Consider the following 25,226-nt stretch of genomic DNA (forward strand, 5'->3'; position numbering starts at 1 on the left):
AGAACTTAAGCCTAAAATGATTTTATTTCTCTATCATAATTACCTTCAACCATAATCTGTTGAATCTCCCTTCCCTGACCCATAAAGGGTGGGTACCTTAACAACATCTTGGTTAGATTCCCCTACTTTACCAATCGCTTTCAGTTACTGAACCTCTGTCCAGTGCCCAAGCAGCATGTGTTGGCACACTTCTGAGTCTGAGAGGTTATTGTTGACCAGTAAGCTAACAACACCATGGGGAATTCTCAGCCAGCACACAAGGGGGGTAAATAGGAGAAATCTCAGTTCTTGTCAGATACATCAGTGGAGCTAAAGGGAACTCCTGGTCCACATGCAACCACATTGGGGAAGGACTTTGAGCCAGTGGGGGCTGGTGTCAGCCACATGCTGAGTCAGTGGAGAACTCTAAACCAGTGTTCAACCAGGGCCAGGAGAAGGGTAGCTCTTGGTCTAAGAACCACTAGGGCTGGAACAGGGAAACTCTCAACAGGTCCATAGTGGGGATGGTAATTCTTAGCTGGCATGAGTTAGTAGTACAGGGCTAAGGAGGTGGTACCCGTGATCTGAAGATTAATTACATACAAGGGACTGAGAAAATACGGGATTGAGAATAACAAGAGCAGGACTCTTACTGTCTTCAAATGTGGAAAAGGAGAAGGCCCGGATAAACCAGTAGATGTCAGATTACAACCGGAGGTGTCTGTATAAACTAATGTTTTTAGTATATATGGATAGGAAAATATAGAAATGAATGTAGGTGCTTATATGTCTGTGTGTGTGTGTGAGAGAGAGAGACAGAGTTAGAGAATGCACACACACACATATATACCTCTATTTTCTAGCTGCCTGTTGAGAGGGCCTAGAAGCAACATCCCCATAGCAACAAGCACACCTAGTCCCCATGACTTGGTTTTTAAATATAATTTTCCACTAAAAGGAACCAAGCATCCTTGGAGAAATGGCTGCTTCCAGGGCTGGAACAAAGGCAGTGCAGATAAGCCTAGGACATCTTGACCCAGAAGGTAGGGAAGTGCTCAAAGAATGATAGGGACATGTTAAAAGGATACAGGAGCCAGGCTAAGCGGGCTTCCACTAGCCAAATCTGGGGCAAATTGAGCATTATAATAAATAATTATAGTACTGGATGATGACCCATTGAATAAAGTAGGAATCCATGGATCCATACATATATAAATAAATACGTAAGTAAATAGGGTAAAGAAAAAAGTCTAGCATATTGTCAACTAATAAATGTAGAAGGAATGATGGAATTAGAAAAATTGTTAATTGGTGGTAATAATTGATTTAGGCAGGAATTGTGGATGAATCCTTAAGCTAGTGAGTGAAAAATTGACAAGGACCAAGATATTTACACAGTAGCACCCCACAAAGCACTTATTAATTTTATAGCAGAAAGATCTGGCAGATAATATCTCAACCAAATGAAAAGAGTTCACATCTCCAGTAATGAAACAAATCAGCATCATGTGCATACTCTCACTTCTGTGGTATTCCTGGAAAAGCTTCATTATGTTCATCTCATCCTGAGGAAGAATCAGACAAATCCAAATTTAGGGACATTCTACAAAGTCACTGGCTTGGACACTTCAAAGTGATGAAGGGCTTGAAGGGCAAGGAGACACTGAAGAACTGTCCCCAGATGAAAGAAACTAAAAGGAAATGGCAGCTCAACACAACATGTGATTCTGGTTTGGACTCTCATGGTATAAAGAACATTATTGTGAAAATGGTGAAATCGTAATGGGATCTCCAAATTATATATTTGCATAAAATCAGTATTGATTTCCTGACTTTGATGGGAACATTGTAGTTTTAGTAGAGGATGTGTTTTGTTTAATAAATATACACTGAAGTGTTTAGGGTAATGGGTCATTTGTCTGGCACCCATTCTCAAGTGGATGAGGAAAAAGAAGACGTGTGTGTGTGTGTGTGTGTGTGTGTGTGTGTGTGTGTGTGTGTAAGGAGAGAGGGAGATTGATAAGGCAAATATTGTAGAATATTAACAATTGGGGAATCTGGGTAAAAGATACCCAATAGTTCTCTATATTCTTTTTACAACTATTCATCCTTCCCTATGTTATGCTTTGTAAAAATGCTAAAATAGAATTGCCTAGCCCCTGGTCTCTGGCATTGCAGATACTTGAATTCTCTACCCACAGCCCACTCTTTCCTCTCAGTGCCCACATGTTTTCAGAGGAGTGGCCTTCAGTGGTTTCCTGTGGCAGCCACACTGGTATGTAGGAACAGGCCCCAGCTTTGTGGGACCTAAATCTTACACAATTTGAGGAGCATTCTTAAAGAAAAAGAAATGTAAAATTAGATATGAAAGTGAATATTTATTTAGAAAGGACACAAACAACTGACAGCCACTAAAGCTCGAACTGCGTTCATGTCAAAGTCAGTCTGCTTCTGCCTGCATGGTGAGACAGACCAGCCCTGCCACCTGGATCTTGTCCACCTGGAAGAGGCATGGACTGAGCAGATCAGACCAGCTCCACACTGGGCCCTGAGGTAGAAATGGTCTTTCTCTTTCCCCATTGCTTGGACCTTTCTCACCAACAGAGTAAAAACTACAAAGGTTTGATTGGGGCCTAAGGAAGAAGCTCCCAGGAGACCACTCATTCTAACTCAAATGTTCTAGGCCACAAAGCCTGCCTCCAGCATTAGCCAATGGACTAGAAGTGTAGCCTTGTGACAGCTGACTAGGAATAAAGTACAATGAGAAGCAAGAAGGAGGCTACCATTGGGTCGAGTCTAGGTGTCCAGGGGGCCATATCAGTATTCAGTTGAATACATGAGGAGTAATAAAGATCACGTGTCCACCTGGCCTTTTGGTCTATGCTTTTGAGACCTCATGGGGTGAGGGGTGGGTCCGAGGGGAAGGTGGCTGTTCCAGGATGTCTTTCCATCAGCCACATATGTCCCATCAATATCTATTCTTCATATTAGCCTGTGTGCCAGGATTGAGAAAGTGGCTGTCAGAACCCTTTTGCCTCCAACCCTCCCTCTTACATGGCAGCAAAAGGCAGAGATCCTTGTTCTTTGTAAGAGAGTATGTTGTTTGTACTTACTTGTTCATGAAGGAAGAAACAGAATTGAAAAACAGGAAAAAAATGTCACTAGATAGTGACCTGGAAATACTGTTCCTTCCACTAAGCATTTCACCATGATGAAACCTGCTTCAGTAGGTTTTTATAACTTTTATAACACTACTCATCAAGTAACTGAGACAGCTCATAATATTATCCATCATGCTATGGTAGTGTCCTTGGATGCTACAAAAGAACACGTGTGGGTAGATTGCCAATTTGTTATTTTTATTTCTTGAAAAATTTGACTATGAGGGGAGATTTCCAGAAAATCTCCCAGACCCCAGCATGTATATGGAGCACTTAAAGCACATCTGTCAGTAAGAAGCACCAGTTACATCTGCAGGTGACCGGAGGATTATTTCCCAGCCTTCCCCCATTCATCCTTCTCACATGGGCTTACAGAGGAGCTTCTTAGGACTGTCATCTTGGAGCATGGAGCCTGTTGGGTGGGAGGAGCACACTCCTTCCTTGAGCCTTTCCGTTTGTTTCCCTCTGGTGGGAGCGTTCATCCCAGATCCTCATGTGGCTGGTTCCTCCCCATGCTCCACATCTCACCTCAGGCTTTGCCTCCTTGGGGGGATCTTTCCTGTCACCATATGAGAAGTTGCATTCGTCCCCAAAAATCATTCTCTGTTACCTCACCCTGTTGATTTAGTCCATATCCTTCGCCCCTATGCACACCTGGCTAGTGTCTGTCTCACCCACCTAGGAAGGGACGTTGCCCTGTTCATCACTCTATTTCCAGTGCCCAGCATAGGGCCAGACATGCAGTGGGTGCTCAGTACAGTGTTAATTCAACAGCTCTGAAAAGAAAAAAAGAGAAAAACAGAGACTCGTGAGCTGGATTAATGAATACATAGATATGCCATTTCTGTTGATAAGTTTCATGAACATGGCCAAAGTACCGGGTACCTCCAAAGGAACTTATGGTTAGAGGATGAAGTCTGAAATAATTCTCAAAATGAGAGATCACAGTTTCAAAAAAAGCAGCTTACTCTTTCTCTCTCCAATTTGTTCAGCCATTCTGAAATCTCTAAGAACACACACAAAAAAAAATAATGAAAGAAATAAACCACTTGGCTATGGTGCCTGAGAAAGTGGCTCAATGAGGATAAGAACTCATGATGGACATCATGTGGTAGAAAATAGATACAGAAGTTCTTTCCAACTCTAGAGGCTCAGACAACCAAACCAAAGCCCCCTGGCCAATAGTCAGGAACTGTGATAAGAGTCTAATGGGTCTCTGAGTTCCACGTAATCCCCTAGATGTCCAACAAGAAAGGTAGAACACTGTGGAAGCATAGGAGGTGTTCGAAAGGTCACACTTCACATTTTTACAAGCTGCTGCTGTTTGCCCATGTTAGAAACTACATTATGGCACCCAGATAGTGCAATAGCCTCCATTTTGCAAAGTCTGTTGCCAGGGTTCTTCATGTCAGTAGTGCCACCATTGGAAACCTCTACCCTGGGACTCAGGACTAATCATTAATGAGGTAACTGTGAGGTATTTAGGCACATACTACATATTTTTTTTTTAATTTGAGTGTAGTTGACACCTAATGTTACATTGGTTTCACATGTACAACATAGTGATTCAACTCTCTATATGGTAGGCTATGCTCACTACAAGCGTAGCTACCATCTGTCATTGGACAATGCTATTAGTGTCACTGACCATATTCCCTGTGCTGTGCCTTTTGTTCCCAAGACATATTCATTCCATAACCAGAAGCCCAAGATACTATATTTTAAATGCACTTAATCAATCGTAGGTAATTTCTACCCACAAAGTTGGGATTAGAATGAGGCAAAAAAAAAAAAAAAGTGGCCAAAATAAATTTTGTGTACCAGTTATCTACACAGCTTAAACTCACCAATGAATTGGCAGCACTCCGATTTATCCTATGAATAACTATGCTCAAAAAAGACCTAGAAACTTGATGTCTCAATTAACCCAAACAAAAATTAAACAGTTGTAGTTAAAACTATATTATTTTCTAACAAACTTTCCAACATATTTTTGGATGTTTCTAAGCAATATATTTTCCTTTCTGTTTCGTTATCTTCATGATTTTCCATAAGGATTATTGGTGGTAGATAACTTTATAATTTAGTCTTTAGTGAGGAGATATCCTAATGAGTTCATGACTGAATTTGAGCAAGAATTAACATTTCCCAGAGGTGGAAACAGTGACTGTCAGGATTTTCTGGAACCCTCTTTAGGAGTGTGAGAACATCTTTATTCATAAAATGGATATTTGCATCTCATTAGGCCAAAGCATAACATTGTTATTGTTCCTCTACTGGAGTTCAAATATGTGTAGAAAGGTGTACAAGTCCACTGAGCAGCTAAAGAAAAGGGCTGTGACAAGTATTAAGCCATCATATTATTGTATAATATGTATTGTTATTATTATAATTTGAGTTCCATACCCCCACTGCTATACTGAGGTAGGCACTCGCAAGCCACATTTCTCCTTTGTCCGCTGGCCCAATGTTAGATCCTGCCAATAGCGGGTGCTAGAGAGAAACTGGAAGGCAGGAGGAGGGAGAAGGCATGGCCTTCTTCCCGTTTGCCTGCTGGCTGTTCCTGGCAGTGGTATTACTCCATCTGTGACCCTTCACCCCAGGCACAGGAAGTTGGTTCTAGCAGTGGGTGTTTTCCATGGCTGGCTTCTTTCTACACTTCCAGAACCAGCCTCATCACACCGCACTCAGCAAGACCAGCAGCTGAACCTTAGCTTCCTAAGCTCCTGGGTGTCAGGAGCGCTGCCTTTAAGGTCCTGAAGTAAAGCAGCTGTTGGGCAATGTCCCCTATTGAGAGGTGTCGTCCCAGCTCTGCCAGGACCCTCTTCTGAGTTTCCAAGTTTTGATAAGCCAACCTCTTCCCTTCTTTCAGGATTATCTCTGAGATCTGTCAGTGTTCCCCTTTATGTTTTTTCAGTACTGCAACACATGTTACCAGTTTCTTATATTATATTATCTCCAATAAAATAGCTAGCATGGTTCCCATCTCTCAGAGTCCTGACTGATCCTTGAGTGTAACAGGTGTCTTTGGGCTGGGGGAGAGGGGGAGTGGAGGAGGGAACAGGGATTGTTTGTAGTCAAATAACTTTAAGAAATACAGAGCTAAGCAAAGTTTAAAAGGTTTCTCTACAGTGGGACTTACCAGAGCCTATGCATATGCTACTGTGCATTGATTGCAAACTTTAAAGTGAAGGACATTTCCCAAACTTAATTGAGCATGGAACCCATTCAAGTGTGAAGTATGTCGTGAGATTAATGCTCCGTAGAGCACACATTCAGAAATGCTGGACTCAAATAATAGGTCCTGCAACTCCCAGGAAAACTTCTCTGTTATCAGTAGTAAAATACATGACATCGGCATTATCTTGCCGTATAAAGGTACTTCATTTAAAACAAAATAAAAACCTGGGGGATCTATAATATATTCATTTCAGGCCAGGCCCCCACAGACAAAGCAAAGTGGAGAGTAAAGGTAATTCTTTTAAAAAGAAAACACCAAAAAAAAAAAAAAAGATACATAATGGAAATACGGGAAAAAAAACACCAACATTTTGATCAATATTCCAGATATTTAGATGGCTAGAAAATTATTCATAAAGTACATTCTCATAACAGTTTCTTTTTAAAGATTTTTTAAAAATTTTATTTACTTATTTGAGTGAGAGAGAGAGAGAGCACGAGCGAGTCGGAGAGGCAGAGGGAGAGGGAGAGAGATCACAGAGAGAGAGGAGAAGCAGGCTCCCCACTGGGCAGGGAGCCCGATGTGGAGCTTGATCCCAGGACCCTGGGATCATGACCTGAGTGGAAGGCAGATGCTTAAACTACTGAGCCACCTAGGCATGCCCGTTCTCATAACAGTTTGAACTGAAAGACTGACCTTTGATTCTCTCTATATTGATGTGTGATTGCTAATTTATTACTAGTGAAAATTCTATCCAGGCCTCTAGTCCAGCTAGCGACAGCATTTAATTTTCCAGTATCCTGGAATTATGAATTCCACTAGCTGAGAAAATACTCTTTGCTTTTTATAAAGCAAATGTACAATGATTTATATATTTAATATCAAAGGAAATTTGAGATGCAAGAATTGCCATGTAAGGGCTTTTTGTGGCCAGGTCTGCAGCCAAAATTAGGTAAAAACTGTCCATTGAATGCAGATGTGGGGAACAAGACTGCTCATTGTCTTCTGTCTTCACTACTCTGCATTCCTATGATCTTTGCCACTGTGAAAACCCTCTCTAATTGCTCTAGTCCATTAAACTCTCCCTTCTCTGAACTCTGCTGGTATTTATTGTTTGCACACTAATTTGGATATGTCATAAATGCATTTACATTGTTGTTTATTTATAAACATAAAAGCTGTGTCTCTAAGTGAATTGCATATCCTTTGATAGCGAGAACCATGGGCTGTGGCTACAATAACCATAACATCTGGATATGGTCTAAAAAAGAATTTGTTTCTGACTTCCAAGTTTATTCATATGAAAAGTATCATACATTTAAAGAGTAGTATTCACAGATAGGAAAGAAATTGACATGGAATTCCAATTCTGGGAACAGGAGTGGGTTATGAAGTCCATACGAACACCTGTTTGTGTTAGAACTTAGTGCCTTGCTTGTAATACGTGTTCAGTAGATGCAAGTTGATGATAATGGTTATCATGGAATTAGAATATTTGGGATTCCATTGGGATCTCAGATGGAGCAGGCTAAAGGTGTACTCATTTGAGCAAGCGTTTATTAAGTTCCAACTATAGAAAGAATGGATGGAGTAGTAACATGGAAAGAACACTGATTTGGAATCAGTCAGAACTTGGAACTTTAAACCCCTCCTGACTCCCTGTGACGTTTGGCAAATACTTAACTTTCCTTGACATCAATTTCCCAGTCTGTAAAAGAAAGATAATAACTACTTCAAGTTGTTACTGTGGTGATCACATGAAGTGTTGGTATTTCACACATTTGACACCTAGTAGTTCTTGATAACTGGTAGTAGTAGTGGCTGTTGCTGTTATTTTTAGAGAAACTTGTACCTGCCTGAGCGGAATCAACCACCACCCACCCAGGGTGACGGTATTCACCTGCACCTTCTACTGTCTGAAATCCAAAGCAGAATTCACTTCCCTGGATTTAAGGATGATTCCTTTTATAATGCCCAAGACAATAATCCACTATCAATATTTTTGCTTCATGTGCATTTGTTTATCAGCTCTAATAGCTAACCAATAGATGCATTGATTCACTCATGTAGTGATCATATACTGAGGCATTACTCTCACAGACATGCGAAAGGACAACAGGATTACAGAGATGAGTAAAATGCTCTTGAGCTTTGTCCTCAGGGGACTTGAAGTCTTGCTGTGTACTTGCTTGAGAGAAAGTAGAGAGAATACGGAGGGAAACAAAGAGCCAAGCAAGGCAACTAAAAGCTGGAAGGATAAAGCATCTTAGTAAGAGCTCTGTCTACTCTACCTTGTGCCTAGAACCTCCCTGGTTCAATTTGCAAGGGAGGAAACAATGTCTATAAATGATTTAGTTAATTATAAGGGATTGTCTTTAATGAATCAATATCTAGATTTATTATCCAGAAGAGTGGGGTAGTTTTGCATTCCTCAAAGCTGTGTGGCCTCTGCCCACTGCACACGGGACCGTGAGACAAATAGGGAAGGCTCCTGAAGGCTCCCATCCTGTACAAGCCCGTCCCAAATTGCGGGGTGTATCCTCCTCAACAGGGCTGACATTTTCTGAACAATAAAAAAGGACTTCCTAAATGAGTTCATCTTTTAAAAAATAAAAGGCCAACAGTAGACTTATTGTAAGAATCAACTGTCTTAGAGTAGTATCATTTGCATGCAAACAATAATTAGGGTAATTAAGCAAGCTTGGATGGACCAGGATTTGTCCCCAGTCTCCTATGCATTAGTTTTGCATTTCTTTATACTTGGAAAATGGTACAAGTGGATGTCTTTCAAAACAGTTTGTAATTCAAATTTTCACTAGTTCATGCTGACCTGAAACTCCTAATTCATCCAAACCAGTAAGGCTGAACTGCACTTTCTCAAAGCTTTTAGGGGCTGATTAAAGGACACCCGCATCTTCTGCTTCTGAATTATCTGGACCCATCCCCAAGTCCACCATAGAGCTGAGTCCCCTTCCACTTGACTGGCTGCGCATACATATGGAGAAATTCTGGACCACTTCTCCTGCCCAAAGCCATTTCCTCCTTTCACCCACAAGATAATCAAGTTACGGTCTGGAATTAGAATTAATCGCTGGACATATTTTATAATTTATGAGAGTGTTGCATCTGATGTGAAATGATCAAGTTTTATGATCTACGTCTGCATTTGCCATTTATTGACTCAGAGTTTGGGTATTTAGCTTCTCAAAATGGATTTAATATGGCCAGATTAGTTGGCCCTTTTTATGTAGGCCATCCTGATCGCTACCCAGTAGTTACAGAGCCCCTCCTAATCCCTTCAATATCCCCTCAATATTAAGGCTGATTCAAAGCTGCGGGTGTGCTTCATCAGAATAATGACGGCAACAATTCCTCATATTTGTATAATGCTTAATATTTTTCAAAGCACTGTTGTTAAATGTCATACCCTCCCAAACCGGGTTCAGTGATCGGAAACTGAGTAGAATCTCATTTTCCTCATTAAAATAAAGTAAAAAATGTTAATACCAGAGGAAATGGAGCTGCCAGTCCCTCAGTTCCACATTCATTAGCAGAATCCTGCTAAAAAGTGCTGAGATGCATGTTGTGCCAAGCTGCCGTGGACAATCACATCGTGGACACTCGGTTTCTCCAGAGAGCCAGCTGCTCTTCACTCTTGCTCTCCTCCACTCATACACAGAGTGATCAGTCTGGGGCAGGCCATGAGAAGCCGCAAGCCGGCTGCCTCCCCTCCAGTGGCCCCCTACCAGCTATGATCAGTGTCACTAGGCAAAGCCCTCTTAACTGCCCTCCAAATCTGAGATCCTCCTTTAGGTCTTTCCTAGGCTCGCTGCAATCAGTCCAGTGATGTTAGGCCCTCGAAGCTGGTACAGACACAGTCATGATTCTTCACCTGCTAAGTGGCTCTGGGACTTTCCACAATCCTTAAGATCTAACCAGCCACACTCCCTGCAATCACAGCCTTACTAAGGGCCCCGCGACCAGCAAAAGAAGTCAGATCAGGCTTAGCCAGCAGGAGCAGAGCCCACGGGGATGCTGGGCAGTCTGGCAGAGGGAGCAGGAAGCAGGGCAGCTCCTAAAGGCTCCAGCAGCATTTTACCTGGTTTTCACATTTGTTCTACTCTGGAAGTGACAGTGTGTGTCTGACCTTGGCCCAGCTCCTGAGACTAAATGGGGAGCAAGCATCTGTGTGCTCTTTGTCTCTCGCCTTACTATCCCGAATGTGAGCCTCTTTACGTTATGACACTGCTTCAAAAATCTAAGCCCTGTTTTATGGAATAGCTTCAACACTGTGGATCTTGCTCTCTTCCCTCAACGGCACCATTGGTGCAACTAGAAAGTACCTGGGCACCTCAACAGTATAGCACGAACAGTTGTCTACTCTTTTCATATTTCTGGCAGGAGACGTGGTAGTCATTAGCGCTGGTAGCAAAGTACTTCCAGCCTCTGCCTCTGGGTACCCGTGGGATATATCTCCTGCTCTTCTCTGAAGTCAGGCACAGCCTGGCTCTTGCTTTGTTCAATAGAGAGTCCTAGCGATGTGTGTCACTTCCGGCAGAAGTTCTCACAGCTGGAGTATGACTTGCACATTCTTGCCCAATGGCCACAGTGACGGTGGAGACACATTGCAAGAGAAAACCTCCATTGTCCTCGACCTGGGTGCCTGTGACAAGCAGACACCAAAAGCCAACCGACACTAGACATGTAGCATGAATAGAATATAAAAGACTGATTCTGTTGTGCCACTGAGAGCTCTGAGCTGTTTGTTATCACAGCACAAACTGACCTAATGTGACTACGTGAGTAGAAGGAGGCTGGGAAGATTTGAAAACCAGGCCCTGAAATCTCAGTCAGTTGGCTCGGCAATTCAGGAAGTTGCCTGAACTCCGGTGAGGAGAGTTGTGCCAACCAGCTCAGCCGCCCCAGTTTGACAAAGCTCAGGACAGTCACCATTGCCCCTACTGCCACAGCCAAAATGATGTATTAAATTGTAGCTTGTTGTCAAGATAATGCCACTTCCTCAAAGTCTTTCTCCTTTGGGAGAGGGCACACATTACACATTTTCTTCCCTACATTTTCAGAAACAAAGGAAGAGAAAAGAGGATCCTGCCAAACAGCATTTATATTTAGCATGCGCCATATGCACATGTGCGGTATGGAGCACAAAGCCATGTGGCTGTCCTGCCGGATTGAAATCAGCAGGATAGAGAGCAGGAGATAGAATCTGTAAGTGCGAGACTCACAGTCGTATAAATGTAGGCATTTCTGAGAACAGAATGGCTCTTTGTGTCTTGACTTCACAAGATTCTTCAGTAGCCACTTCAGAATATTCTAGGGGAGCCTAATCTTTAGATGCAAGGCCATGAGTAAAAGGAGGGCTTGGTGGGCCAACGGTCTTTGAAGTGGAGTGCAGTTACTTAGGGCCCCTGCAGGTTTTTGCTAATCCACTTTACTACATCCTCCACTATGGAGCTCACTTCTGTGTGGCAAGTTTTCTCCTTAGAGTCACAGAGGGAGAAAATATTTTGAGGGAAAGATGGCACCTCCCAGCATCAAAGCCGCTCTTAAGACTGAGTGCTTGACCATTAGGAAGGGGGCATGAGAATGCAGAGCTTAGGCCCTAGAGAGGGAACTGAACCTAGGGAACTGCAAATAAGGTAGAAAAGGAAACAGGTGTGTACACAACCAGAATCAGGATGGCATGACTCCCCACCGGTTTTGACCAGCAGAGGTGTGTTAGAAGGAAAGGCCTATGCCAGATTCCAGCTTCCCAGAGGAGAGGTTTTCTCTGAATACACACAAGGCTGTCCAAGGCCCTGTACTCACGTCACCCCTAGCGAGCCCTGATTTTACTGATCTATGGATTATCCATTTAGTGGATAAAAACAAACCCTCTATTAGTTTGATGAAATTCAGAATGTTTTGGTGTACATATGTACACATTTTGATTGGGTTTATTCCTTTGAGGGAAATTTCTGGGTTGTTGGGTATACATATATGTTATTAGATACTACCCAGTAAGTTTCCAAGCATGGACAATTTTGCAGTCCCAGTAGCAGTGCATAAAAACAGTTCCAATGGCTCTAAGCTCCACCAGTACTTGGAACTCTCAGTGATATTTTGTTGGCTTGTTAGTTTGTTTTGTTTTGCTTTGTTTTAGTGCTTCTGGTGAATGTGTTGTAGTTTTGCAGTTTTAATTTGTAATTATGTTAAACACCTTTTTAATCTGTAATGATAAGCACCTTTTCACATGCTCAGGATTAAGGCATCTTTTTGATGAAGTACCTGTACAAGTCTTTCTCATTTTCTGATTGGATTACCAGTCACTTATTTGTAGGAGCACTTTTTATATTGGAGAAAGGAGTCCTTTGTTTCATGTATGGATTGCAGTTATCTTCTCCTGTTCTTTGGCTTGCTTTTTCATGTTTTTTATGATGGCTTTTGATGAACAGAAGTTCTTAATTTAATGAAGTCCAATTTATCCATTTTTTTCATGTTCAATGCATTTTGTTCTAAGACATCTGCCCCCCCCTTGCCATGTTCTTCTGTGTTTTCTTCTGAAAGCTTGTTTTAGCTTTCACTTACCAATCTATGATCCACCTCAAATTAATTTTTGTGCACAGTATGAGAACGGGGTCAATTTTCATCTTTTCCCCCCCATGAACATCTAGTTTCTCAATATCTTTTATTGCAAAAACATCCTTTTCTCCCACTGAATTGTAGTGGCACCTTTGTCTTAAACTAAGCGCCTGTAAATATGTGGGTCTATTTCTGGGCTCTGTGTTCTCTTTTATTGGTCTGTTTGTTCATCCTCAGGCCTTTACCACCCATTAACTTAATTACTGTAGTTTCCTGACATGTTTTGAAATCTGGTAGTATATGTCCTCCACCTTTGCTCTTTGTTGAGTATGTCATTGCTATTCTTGACCATTTGAATTTTCATATAAGCTTTAGAATCAGCTTGCAAACTCCTCAAACCCCACCTCCCAAGACTTTGGTAGGGGTTGTACAGAACCTATGGGTCAAATGGTCAAACTGACATCTTAACAATATTGAATCTTTAAGCCCACAAATACATCTCTGAATTGATAATGGGCCTTATTTATCTCAGTTTATTTAGTAGGTTTTGTGTAGAAGTCTTATACATCCTTTGTTTGACTCATTTCTAAACGTTAAACATGTTAATTGTTAGTTGCCAGCATAAATACAACTGACCTTATATATTGACCTTGGTAAATTCGCTTATTAGTTATAATAGTTTATCTGTACTTTTTACATTTCCATATACAAATTATGCATTCTGAAAATAATGACAGTTTAATTTTTTTCTTCTCTCATCCTTTTACCTTTTAAATATTTTTCTAGGCATTTGTATTGCCCAGAATCACTAGTAAAATGTTAAAGCAATATCGTACATCTTGGGGCGCCTAGGTGGCTCAGTCATTAAGCGTCTGCCTTCAGCTCAGGTCATGATCCAGGGTCCTGGGATCGAGCCCCGCACTGGGCTCTTTGCTCGCCGGGAAGCCTGCTTCTCCCTCTCCCACTGCCCCTGCTTGTGTTCCCTCTCTCGCTGTGTCTCTCTCTGTCAAATAAATAAATAAAATCTTTAAAAAAAAATCATACATCTTTATCTCACTTCTGATCTCAGAGGAGAAGCTTTCAATATTTTACCATTAACTATTATGTTTTTATTGGTTTTTTGGTATGTTACTATCAGATTAAGAAATTATATAGGTGTACCAAAACACACACACAGAGGTGTTCATAAACAGCAGTATTCATAAAAGCCCAAAACTAGAAACAAACTAAACATTCATTAACCATAGAATGGATAGGTAAGTGTGGCATATCCATACTTATTCTATGCAATGGAATACTATACAGCGATATAAAATGATGGCTTACTCCTATACTAGACAACATGGTGATTCTCACAGACAAAATGTTCAGTGAAAGGACGTATGTATATATAAGATAATTCCTCATATTTGGGTAGATTTTTTTTTCCTGCACTGCAGCCATTTGAAGGTTCTTGTCAGTATGTTAATTAGAAGAATGCCAAATTTCAATGCAACCATTCATTTTAGAAAATAGTTTATAACTCAATCACAGTCATGTACCATCATCACAGTATGTGTAATCGGTTAAAATAATAGTTCCTGTGGCAGACACACCCTCAGGTGTCCCCTCCTGAGTCATGTCCTTGTATAACTCCCTTTCCTTGAGGGTAGACAGAAACTGTGACTTCCTTCGAGCCAACAGAATATGGCAGAGGGGATAGGCTAGCCACCCCCTTGAGTAGATAACATTATAAAAGACTTCATTTTCCTCTGAGAGAGAGTCTCCTATAGGTTTTTAAGAAGTAAGCTGCCATGTCATGAGAGGGCCATGTGGTAAGGGACTGCAGGTGGCCTCTAGGAGCTAAGAGTGGCCCCAGAGGACAACCAGCAAAAAAACTAGACTTCAGTCCTAGAACCCCAAGGCTCTAAAATCTGCCAACAACTGCAAAGAACCCCTAGTTCTAGAAAAGAACCCAACTGTACCTGATGTCTTGATTATACCTTTGTGAGACCCTGAGCAGAGCACCCAGCAAGCACCCAGCAAAGCTGTGTCTGGACACCAGACCCTCAGAAACTGGAAGATGATAAATGTATTCTGTTTTAGAACACCATGTTTGTGTTAATTCGTTACACAGCAGTAGATAACTACTACAGTTCTACCGACTGTCACTATACCTATCTTTTTACTCTTGATGGGCAGGATGGCTATGGACTCAGAACAAGGGTAACCAATTTGGGAAACGGTTTGATGTGGACACATGACCTTCTCAACCTGGTGCACAGCTGTCATCCTGGGATCCCCCATAGTCCCACCTCTGCTGTCTCCTTCCCTTTTTCTGTGTATTTCTTTCAATTAGCTTAATTCCTTCTCTGAGTGGAATACCTCCCTCAATAGTTTCCTTAGAAAGTATGTGTGGGAATTACATTTTTAAGATCTTGCATATCTATGATTGGTAGTTGGGCTCAATATAGGCATTGTTTTGAAGGCATTGTTCCCAAACAGTTGCTCTTGAGTTAGCAGAAGTTCTGATTCCTGATACTTTGCATAACATCTGTTTCTGTTCCTTTTCTCTAGAAATATTTAAGATTCTCTCTTTGCCCCCAGTGTTCTGAATTTCCCAGTAATATGTTTTGGTGAAGATCTATATTCGCCTATTTTGCTGGGCTGTCAATGGGCCCATTCAGCCTGGAAACTCAAGTCTTTCCATCCGGAAGAATTATCTTGAATCATAGCTTCCCCTTTATGTTGTCTGTTCTCTCTTTTGAGAGGTCCTATTATCTAGATGTTGGACTAGTCTCCTGTGTAAATGTTCCTTGAAATTTTAAAGAGCCTACACAGTACATCTTACAGTGGACAACATAAAGCAAAAAGCTTCAATTAGGATATCAGCTCAAATTCTTATCATCTTCTACAGGTAGAAAAGATGCCACCTTTCTGGTCTTGTTCCTTCTGATGATTTTCTGGCCATAGTGGCTTCTGAGACCCCTTTGCTTTCTCACAAGCCACTGCATTGCATGTAAAGTAAAACTCTGCAATTGCTTTTTGCGTCCCTGCTTTATTCCCAGAATGTGTTTTCTAAGTAATTGTGTCACTTTTTTCCCTTTTATCATGTTTTTTAGAGCATTTGGGGACAGGCTATTACATTAGTTAGGAGTCTGAGTTGCAAGAGATAGAAACCCAGTCTGATTGAGCTTGAGCAAAAAAAGTGGGGATGGAAGATTTATTTGGCATATACATTCAAGTTACCAGGAAATGCAGATTCTACTGGACTTGAGAAAAAACTAGACTGGGGCTTGAACATCATGTAAATCAAGTCTCCACGTCTTGTCCCTGCTCTTCTCTGGCACTTTGATTCTTTTCCCTTGAGGTTTTCTCCATATGACAAAAAACACAGTCACTAACAGTTCTGGAATTCCACATTTTGCAGCTTTAGTCACTGGTGAGAGATTGACTCTGAATCCAGAATCTCAAAATCCTGGGTAATGAACGTGACTAACCAAAGTGGACTTAGGTGTCCATTCTTAGATCAACTCTTGACAGGAAGTCAGGGTCACAGAACAATAACACTAACTGTGTGGATGATAGGGGAGAGGGCCACTCCCAGATTATGGGTGCTGATGCCACAGAGACTATCCCTTAGATGTTCCTGATAGCAGACCTTCTTTTCCAGATGTAGGTTGCTTAGCAGTAGGCACCACTCTTCCTGAGACACTGGGGCCAGATCCTTCAAACTCTTAAATGACATTTGACATCCAAACCCCACTGGGCTCAAAGTTCAATTAGAGAACAGACAGCCCAGGAAAGGAACTGGGTTGAATCATTAGGATCTGTTTTCCAAATGCATAGTTCCCACTCAAATCTGGGTAAATATTTTCAGGTAACAAGTGTTCTTAATAAAGAGCAGATAGAAACATAAAGATTTACCTTAATAGACTTGATTAGTAATAAGCTTATCCCCAATTCACCAGATAATTTCCAATCTTCCCTCTCACTGTTGTAGACCTGACTCAGAAGGCCTGGATAGAAAATAATGTTTATTCCTCAGTGGATGGTGAGCTCCTGAATACATTATAGTTTTGTGTAGGTCAAAGGAGACCTTCAAACACTTTAACTCTGAGGTTAATAAAAGCAGGAGTAATACAATTTTGTGTCAGACTTCTTTTACTTGTTTTGTTGGAATGTCGGGTCTTAGGTCTATCTGAATTTTGTCAGCTTCTCCTAGTCATTTAGTCGTTCATGCACCTTTTGCTCCATTCTTTACTTGTCTTTTAGCTGTTGCTTTCTCTTTTCACTGCGGTCTGTTTTCCACATTGGTTTGAGATGGTTATCCACAGAGAAAAAAAAAATTTCTTCTAAAGAAAGCAGAAATCTAACTTACAGTTGTGAAAACTATTTTACACTATTTTTGTATAATTACTTGAGTTTCCTGTAGTGGTGCAGCTGAGAAAAATTGTTCTAATTGTGTAATTTTCTGCAACTACTCCGGGACAAAAATCTTGGTAATTGGATTTTTTTAAACTAACAAGTCGTCACAATTGGATAGTTCTTGAACTATTTGTGCTTATGCTTCAGAAATTTTCAGTGGATATACAGTGTATTTTAAATGTTTTGCATCAGCTTGTGGTTTCAAATTTGATTTATTTAACTTCGGGTTTTAAAATAGATGACAACTCTGATTATACATTGTCTCCACTAAATGGACCTTTGCTAAGTTTTGTAGCCTGTTCATCCCCACCCCACACGCTGCTGTTGCCATGGGAGCCGAAATCCTGGCCTATGTAGCTCCACCCCCAAGCGGCTCTGTCTCCCAGAGTGCTTTGCTGTTACTATGGAAATGCCTGCCCATTAATCTTGTTGTCCTTCTACTACCAGAGCACCTTTAACTGTCTCAAGCAATCAAGTGATGTTGCCTATAGCCAGGGAAAGGAAAGAGAAGACTGCTTCCCATTCTACAACTGCAGCACTGATTTTAATCAAGATTTAATCAAGGACCAGAAGAAACTAAAGCTACTCTTAACAGCTCTCTTAAAAATATCCAAAGCAGGATCCTGCTTGATGCATAGGCACGTGCGCTTGTTCATGCCCTTGCTCCAGACCCCTGAAAAAGCACACTGCATATTTTTGAAGCTACTTTTATATTTAATATACATTACAAAACAGCACAGTGAAATCAGGAGGACAAGTGGTCATTCATTTTGACTGACGAAAACAATGTAATGCTTACCTCAAGTTTCTGAAGAATGTGTTTTTGGAAATAGTCATGAAAACCACACACACACACACACACACACACACACACACACACACACACACATGCCTGCTGACTGAGACAAAACTTTACCACCCTGTAGAACTGAGGAGTAGTAATCATGACTCAACGGAAGAAAATTAGCTAATGAGTTATAGATACTGATATAAATTTTGCCTCTTCTATTACTTTCAGGTTAGGCATCTGTGCGATTTTAAATTTCGCTCTGTGGCCACTTGTACAAAGTAAAAATAGGACTTATCAGTAGTTCTGGAAGGATTTTCCAGGTCATCAGGAAAAAAAATATTTGAAAACAAATCTTGGCCTGGCTCCCCGGATGTGAAATGATAACTGTGGAAAGATTAGACACGCTCTGACAAATGATACATGTCCAATAGCTGTTTTTAGAACTAGGAAAATAGTATATATATGGAGGGCAGAATCTAGCTGATGCCTACAGCAAAGGGAGACTGCCTTTTCTCTGAAAATAATCAAATGATGTTAGGGTTGGGTGGGCGAGGGGAGGGAAGAATCATAGTGAGGAAAGAGCTCAAAGGACCGGGAATGCCCCTCTTTTCTAAAGACACACAGGAGCAGGAACGGTTGTGACTCTGGGCCATCTAAACAAGGCTACTTGTTGCTTGGGCACTTGGCTCTGATGCAAAAAACAACAACAACAAGAAAACAAAACAGGAATGAATGAATGAGCAAATGAACTGGTGTAGCACAGAATTTGAGGTTTGTTCAAATGTCTGATAGGAAAAGTGTATGTCCATAAGCCTACCAGTTATACAATGAGAAGGAAAGTCTCCCTGCCGAAAGCAGATCTTGGTAATAGATTAGAATGAGGGGTGGGGGGGGAGATTAGATTGGTAGGATTTTGTCAGAACACTCAGAGAATGCATAAAGTGACAACTTCTGCATTTGAACATTACCTTAAACTTCCAGTGACCTGTTTGGTTGAGTCTGAATGACGTGTTATCCCCTCAGTGGTATTTTTTCCCATCCCCTTCTGTATTTATTTCCTAGGGCTACTGTAACAAAGTACTCCATTCTGTGTAGCTTAACACATAGAAATTTATTGTTTCACAGTTCTGGAGGCTTGAAGTCCAAAATCAAGATATCAGGAAGTTCATGCTCCCTCTGAAACTTGTAGGAGAGAATCCTTCTGGGCCTCTTCTAGCTTCTATACTTGCCAGCAATCCTTGGCATACCCTGGCTTGGAGATGCATCGTTTCCATCTGTGCCTCCATCATCACACGGCCATCTTGTCTAGTGTGTCTTCATATCATCTTCCCTCCGTGCATTCCTATGTCCACATTTCCCTCTCATAAGGATGCAGTCACACTGGAGTAGGGCCCCACCCTGCTCCAGCAAGACTTCACCTTAACTAATTATATTTGCAATGACCCTATTTCCAAATAAGGTTATCTTCTGAGACACAATAGTCAGGACTTCAGCGTATCTTTCTGAGGACACAATTCAACGCGTAACACCTTTTCTCAGAAATAGTATCAAGAAAAGTATACAAGAAAATTGTTAATAATTATAAAAATCAATTATGGGAAATCTTGATCACTTTAGGCCATCTGAACTCCTTCAGTTTGTTGGAGTGCAAGTCATGGAGTCATATTTCTTAAAGTTCAATTTACCTTCATACCAGGGAGGATACACATGAGATGGAGATAATGATCGTGATGATGATGGTGGTGGTGGTGGTGGCAGCTAACACTTGCTGAATGCTTATTATGAGCAAGGTGGTATTCTAAGTACTGTATATGTATTAAATTATTAAGTTCTTATAACCACCTCATGAGGAGGGGTCTTGTTATTGTTCCCATTTTACAGATGAGGAAACTGAGGCACAGAGAGGTTAATTTAGTTGGTTTGGAGCAAGGCAGCCAGCAGAAATACCACTGTATCTCCATAAGTGTGATCAATAAAACTTGGAGCTGCCCAATTTAGAGAACACCTTTTGTACACCCAGTCCCCCAAAAGTGAATTCAGGAAGGAACTACCTACATGGTGTTGTATATCTTTAAATCAGCCCCCATTTCTCCTCCCATGTGAAAAGAATGTGCATGTGCCTGCCCACCTGGGTCTCTCTGGGGGAGAGTACAGCCAGTGTCTTGATTTCCTCAGGTTGAATCCTAAATGCCATGTTATCTTCAGCTTTTCTATCTTATTTTTATGACTGTAGAATGGATCTGCTTAGTACTAAGTATGTGGGGTATTTTTAGACTTAGGAATATGAATTCTTTCCTCAATACAAGAACAAATTCTGGGTCATCAATCTATGAACAACATGCCAAAAAAAAAAGTTTGCATTATGCTTATTATTTACCTAGATCTGTGAGAGCCAGGGTGATTGATAGCAATTAAGACATCAGTATTCTCATTCTCTTGGGATTTCTTGGATGAATTACAAGGGCATACAGATTTGACTTGTTTGTCCATCCATGTATTTAATTAGTTCCACCAGACGACAACAAAACAAATTCTTTGTTGTAAGCTCATCAGTGACTTGATGTAAACACAGGACCCTCAAAAATATAAAATGCACAAATTATATGAATGCACTTGTCTCATCATCAGAGCCTGAGCATTAGGGACAGAAATCTATTGTGTAATGTAAATATTTTCCCATAAAATGTAAAAGTTTAACACATTGTGGACATTTGATAATTATAAAACAATAAACAAGTTAATCAATTAAATAGAAAGCTTAACATAGAAGCAATCCCATGCGTTAGGCAAAATTACAAAGGTTAGTGCCATTCTCCATGTCTTGAGACATTCCATCCTGGAGAGAAAAGAAATGAAATCTCCTCTATATGTGTTTGCCTTCCCTGCCCACTATCTGAGGACCTGTAGAATTCCCAATTTATCTTCATAACATGCTACCTGCATAACATTGCCTTTGATGAAGGAACAGAGTTTGCAGCAAAGGATGTGTGTCAGTGGAAAGGGTCCATTCGTTCTACCATAAGCCAACTCATACAGAAGCAGCAGATCTGATAGAATGTTGGGATGCCCTATTATAGAGTCAGATGAGATAGAAGTTCAGATACAAAACCCTCCAAGTTGGGGAGCTCTTTCAGATGTACTGAGCCAACAGCTGATCTATGGTACTGCACCCCAATAGCTAAAATATATGGGTCTAAGGGATGAAGGGATGGTAGTAGAATTGGTACTTGTCCTCATTGCTCCCAATAACTCACTTCATATTTGTGCTTCCCATTTCTACAACTTAGGTTCTGCTGGATTGGAGGTCCTGGTTCCCAGTGGGACTACCCTTCCACCAGGGAACATGGTAAGGTAAGGGACCCACAGAACCTGCACCCTAGTCATGCAGGGCTCTTCATGCCTGTGGGCCAGCAGTCAAAGGAAGGGCTTACTGTACTGTTGGGAAAAATCTTTCCTAATTATTATGAGATACTAGGGTTGCTGTTACATAATGAGGCAGGGAGGAATATGTCTGAAACTCAGGAGATTCACTGAGGAAACTCTTGGTGCTTCCACTCCTGATGGTAATGGTGAATGGGAAATAATAGCAATCATGGCCTTACAAAGGCATCATAACCAGGGAGTCAGACTCCCAGAGACAAAGGTCTAGATTATTCCATCAGATGAGCAATCTAAAGTGGCAAAAAAGTGAAGGCTAAGGTTGGAGGAAATCTAGGATCAGTGTTGGAGGTGGAAGGTGGAGGTGTTGGAGGAGGGAGATAATAAATATCAATTACAGCCTGGGGGCCAGCTGAGCTATAGTTCTGTACTTGTTCTGCTGACTTTCTTATATTGTTTTAATGAGATTGTGGCTGGCCATGACCTTGAAGAGGTCATGCCACGTAGTGGCAGAGGGCTTAATGTGGGGCTCAAGTAGATCAGAGAGGGAAATACAGCAGTCAGTGTGTCTAAGCTTCCTTTTCAAGTGATGTCTTGAAGAACTGGTGATCCACAGAACATACTTTTGGCAGTGCTGTTTTTTGTTTATATTTTAGATGTTTTTTTTCTTGTTGATTTACAGGGGGTATCGCTAATGATCAAACTATCTCTTTGTTATATGAATGATAGACAGACACTTTTACTTTTATCCTGTGAAAGCCCCCACCACAAAAAAAAAGCAAATAGAAGAATTTTGAAGGTAGCAAAAATTTACTGACAAAATTGTCGTCCCACTGTGGGTACGCAGGACACCTGAATAACTGCTTTAATATATCTAGAAACCACACTGCTTGGAGAATGCTGGTATCCACATTTTGAAAGCAAAACTCTCTCTCGCCTAGTAGAATATCACTTAGAGGCTCGTGTTTTTCTTGGAATGTCTTTCTATATTTATACTCATTACAGGGATTACTCTAAAGTGATGGGGTCACTTAGCTAAAAAGACAACCTTACTCTAGTGAATTCTAACATTTGAAGAGATCAGCATGACCTTAAGGGATTGCGATATCTGTCTTTCACTGAAGACTTCTGTGTCTCAGAATAATTGTTCTTGTAAATACAAGTTTGCCTGATAAGAGTAGGTTGAAAAGGTATGTGCATTGGTTAAAGCATGGATCCAAAGACTCACCTCTGAAAAAAGGGAAAAAAGAAAAAGAAAAAATCATTCTCTCTCTCTCTCTTTGTCTTATAACTTTAAGTAACCCATAGCAACTGTAGATGTATGAATGTCACTAGTCTTCATATTTCTCTGACTCCAAGCTTAGTAGTCTTGGTAATTGTGAGTTGTTTTCAGAACATTACTTCTTCATTTGGCTTTTCTGGCATCAGACTGCATGACATGTATGCATAAATATATTAATCTATCTGTGTCATTTTTAAAGTTTTGCTTTCTTCCTGGATGTTAACTCCCTAATTTTTTCCAACTTCTTGCTCATAATAAATTCCAGAGCAATGCAATATATTACCTCTTCCACACAACTTAGAATTCACTGTTTCACATCTGTCATTTGGAGATAATCAGGATTCTTTCACTACAGAATGACTAAACAGTGTGTCCTGAAAGAAGTAAATGATGGATTTCTTCTTAAAATACAGAAAGAAAAATATTGAAAACACTGCATCTAAGACAGGATCAGGAAAATAACATTAATGGAATCTCTGCATACAAATAAGATATGGTCCATCCTACCTAATTTGCTCTAAATTCAGTAATATTCTTTTTTTTTAAAGATTTTATTTATTTATTTATTTGACGGAGACACAGCGAGAGAGGGAACACAAGCAGGGGGAGCGGGAGAGGGAGAAGCAGGCCTCCCACGGAGCAGGGAGCCCGATGCAGGGCTCGATCCCAGGACCCTGGGATCATGATCTGAGCCGAAGGCAGATGCTTAACAACTGAGCCACCCAGGTGCCCCTAAATTCAGTAATATTCTTAAAACTACTGTTATGTTGACCCATTGCTTGGTCCCATTTCATTTTACCAAGCCGATAGTAATAATGATGAGGAGGATAATAGCTAGAGTTTATTGAGTGCTCACCATGCATCAGACATGGCCCCTGGTGCTTTGCACACATCCCTCCAGTCCTTCACTGCTACCCATCTGTACACCTCCTCCCTGGTCCAAGCCACCATCGTCCAGAGCTGGGCTTTCTAGAGTGGCCTCCTAATTAGCTTCCTTGCTTTCATCCTTCAGTCTTTATAGTTTATTCTCCACGTGGCAGCTGGAGTGATCTTCTACAAAATATTTTAGAGCACAGCACTCCCCTGCTTAAAACGCTTCCAAAAGGCTCCCACTGTACTTAAAACCCACTCCAAGCTCCTTACAGTGACTTTCAAAGCCAAGCCTCCTGACCTCTGGGATCCCATCAGAAACACACACTGGCATTCTGCAGACACATTAAACGCATGCCTGCCTGGGGACTGTGGCACTTGCTACTCCCTCTGCTTTGATCTTCAGACCCTAAATGTCACCCCCTCAGAGGGGAATTCCACATGGCTCAGTCTAACCTAGCCACCCGATCACTCTCTATCCTTCCATTTGAATTCTTTGCGTCGCACTCATCACTGACTAATATCCTGTTGTCCTGTTTGTTCGTCCTCTGACTCCTTCCCCTGGAATGTCTGCTCCTTGTCCACTCCGTTCATCTCTAGAACACTACCTGGTACAGAGTAGGCCCCCCAGAGTGAGTAAATGAATGAAAGAACAACCCTGTGAGCTAAGAACATTATATACTGAGAGAAACGTTATATTCAGATATGAAGAAACCAAGCCTTTGGAGGGGGAGGCAAGTTGCTGAAGCGTCAATATTCTATGTGCTAAAATAAGAATCCTGATTCTCAATTTTGAGCAGGGAAGTTATGAGAAGGGGGGAGGTGGGGCAGGACAGGTAAGCAGGCCATTGACCTCTCCTATAAAATTAAGAAGAAAGCTGATTTACATCCACCAGACTTCTCTTTGGCAAGGAAAACAGGCAAAGAGTTGGCACTGCTCCACGGAGGAGGAGAAAATATCCCAACAGGGGCATCTTCACTGTTTTTTACCTGGTGACAATATCAAAAGGGATCCCTCTGAGCCCATTTTAAGGAAGGCTCTGGAGCAATTTTTCTTATCCTTTTGTGGGTCACAGAATCTGAGAATCTGATAAAAATTAAGCACCTTTTCTCTAGGGAAAAAGGGACATTTTATGTACAATCTCAGAAGGTCTTAAACCTAAAGTATCGTTTCGATACAGAGGAACCATTTGGGTTTGTTTTTTCCTCGGTAGTGTTAAAAAGAGTTTCTTGGCCACCTCTCTTCTGGGCAGGGCAGACAGATGTCCTTGCCTCCCTGGAGAAGTGATTGAGTGATGATAACATCCTGAGCCTGAGCCTTTCCTAACCTTAAAGAAGAGGAAGCCAGCTCTCAGCTTCTAATAATATGGGCTCCGGTTTAATGGACCACCCCAGCCCCTGACTGATGAGTCCTCCATTCTTCCATTCAGCAAATAGTTGTGAGTACCTCCTATGTGATAGGCATTGTACTGAGCCCAGAGGATCCAGGCAAGGTATGGCCCCTGCCTTCATGGAACCCACAGACCCAGAGGGAAGGCAGACACACTCCGGAGCCCACGGAGACATGTCTCCTCCTCCTGCTGCAGTAGTTGGTAAGTG

Source organism: Eumetopias jubatus, unplaced genomic scaffold (genome assembly GCF_037043125.1).
Source record: "Eumetopias jubatus isolate StellerSeaLion01/CBP00866 unplaced genomic scaffold, mEumJub1_p1.0 scaffold_5, whole genome shotgun sequence".
NCBI classification, from domain to species: domain Eukaryota; kingdom Metazoa; phylum Chordata; class Mammalia; order Carnivora; family Otariidae; genus Eumetopias; species Eumetopias jubatus.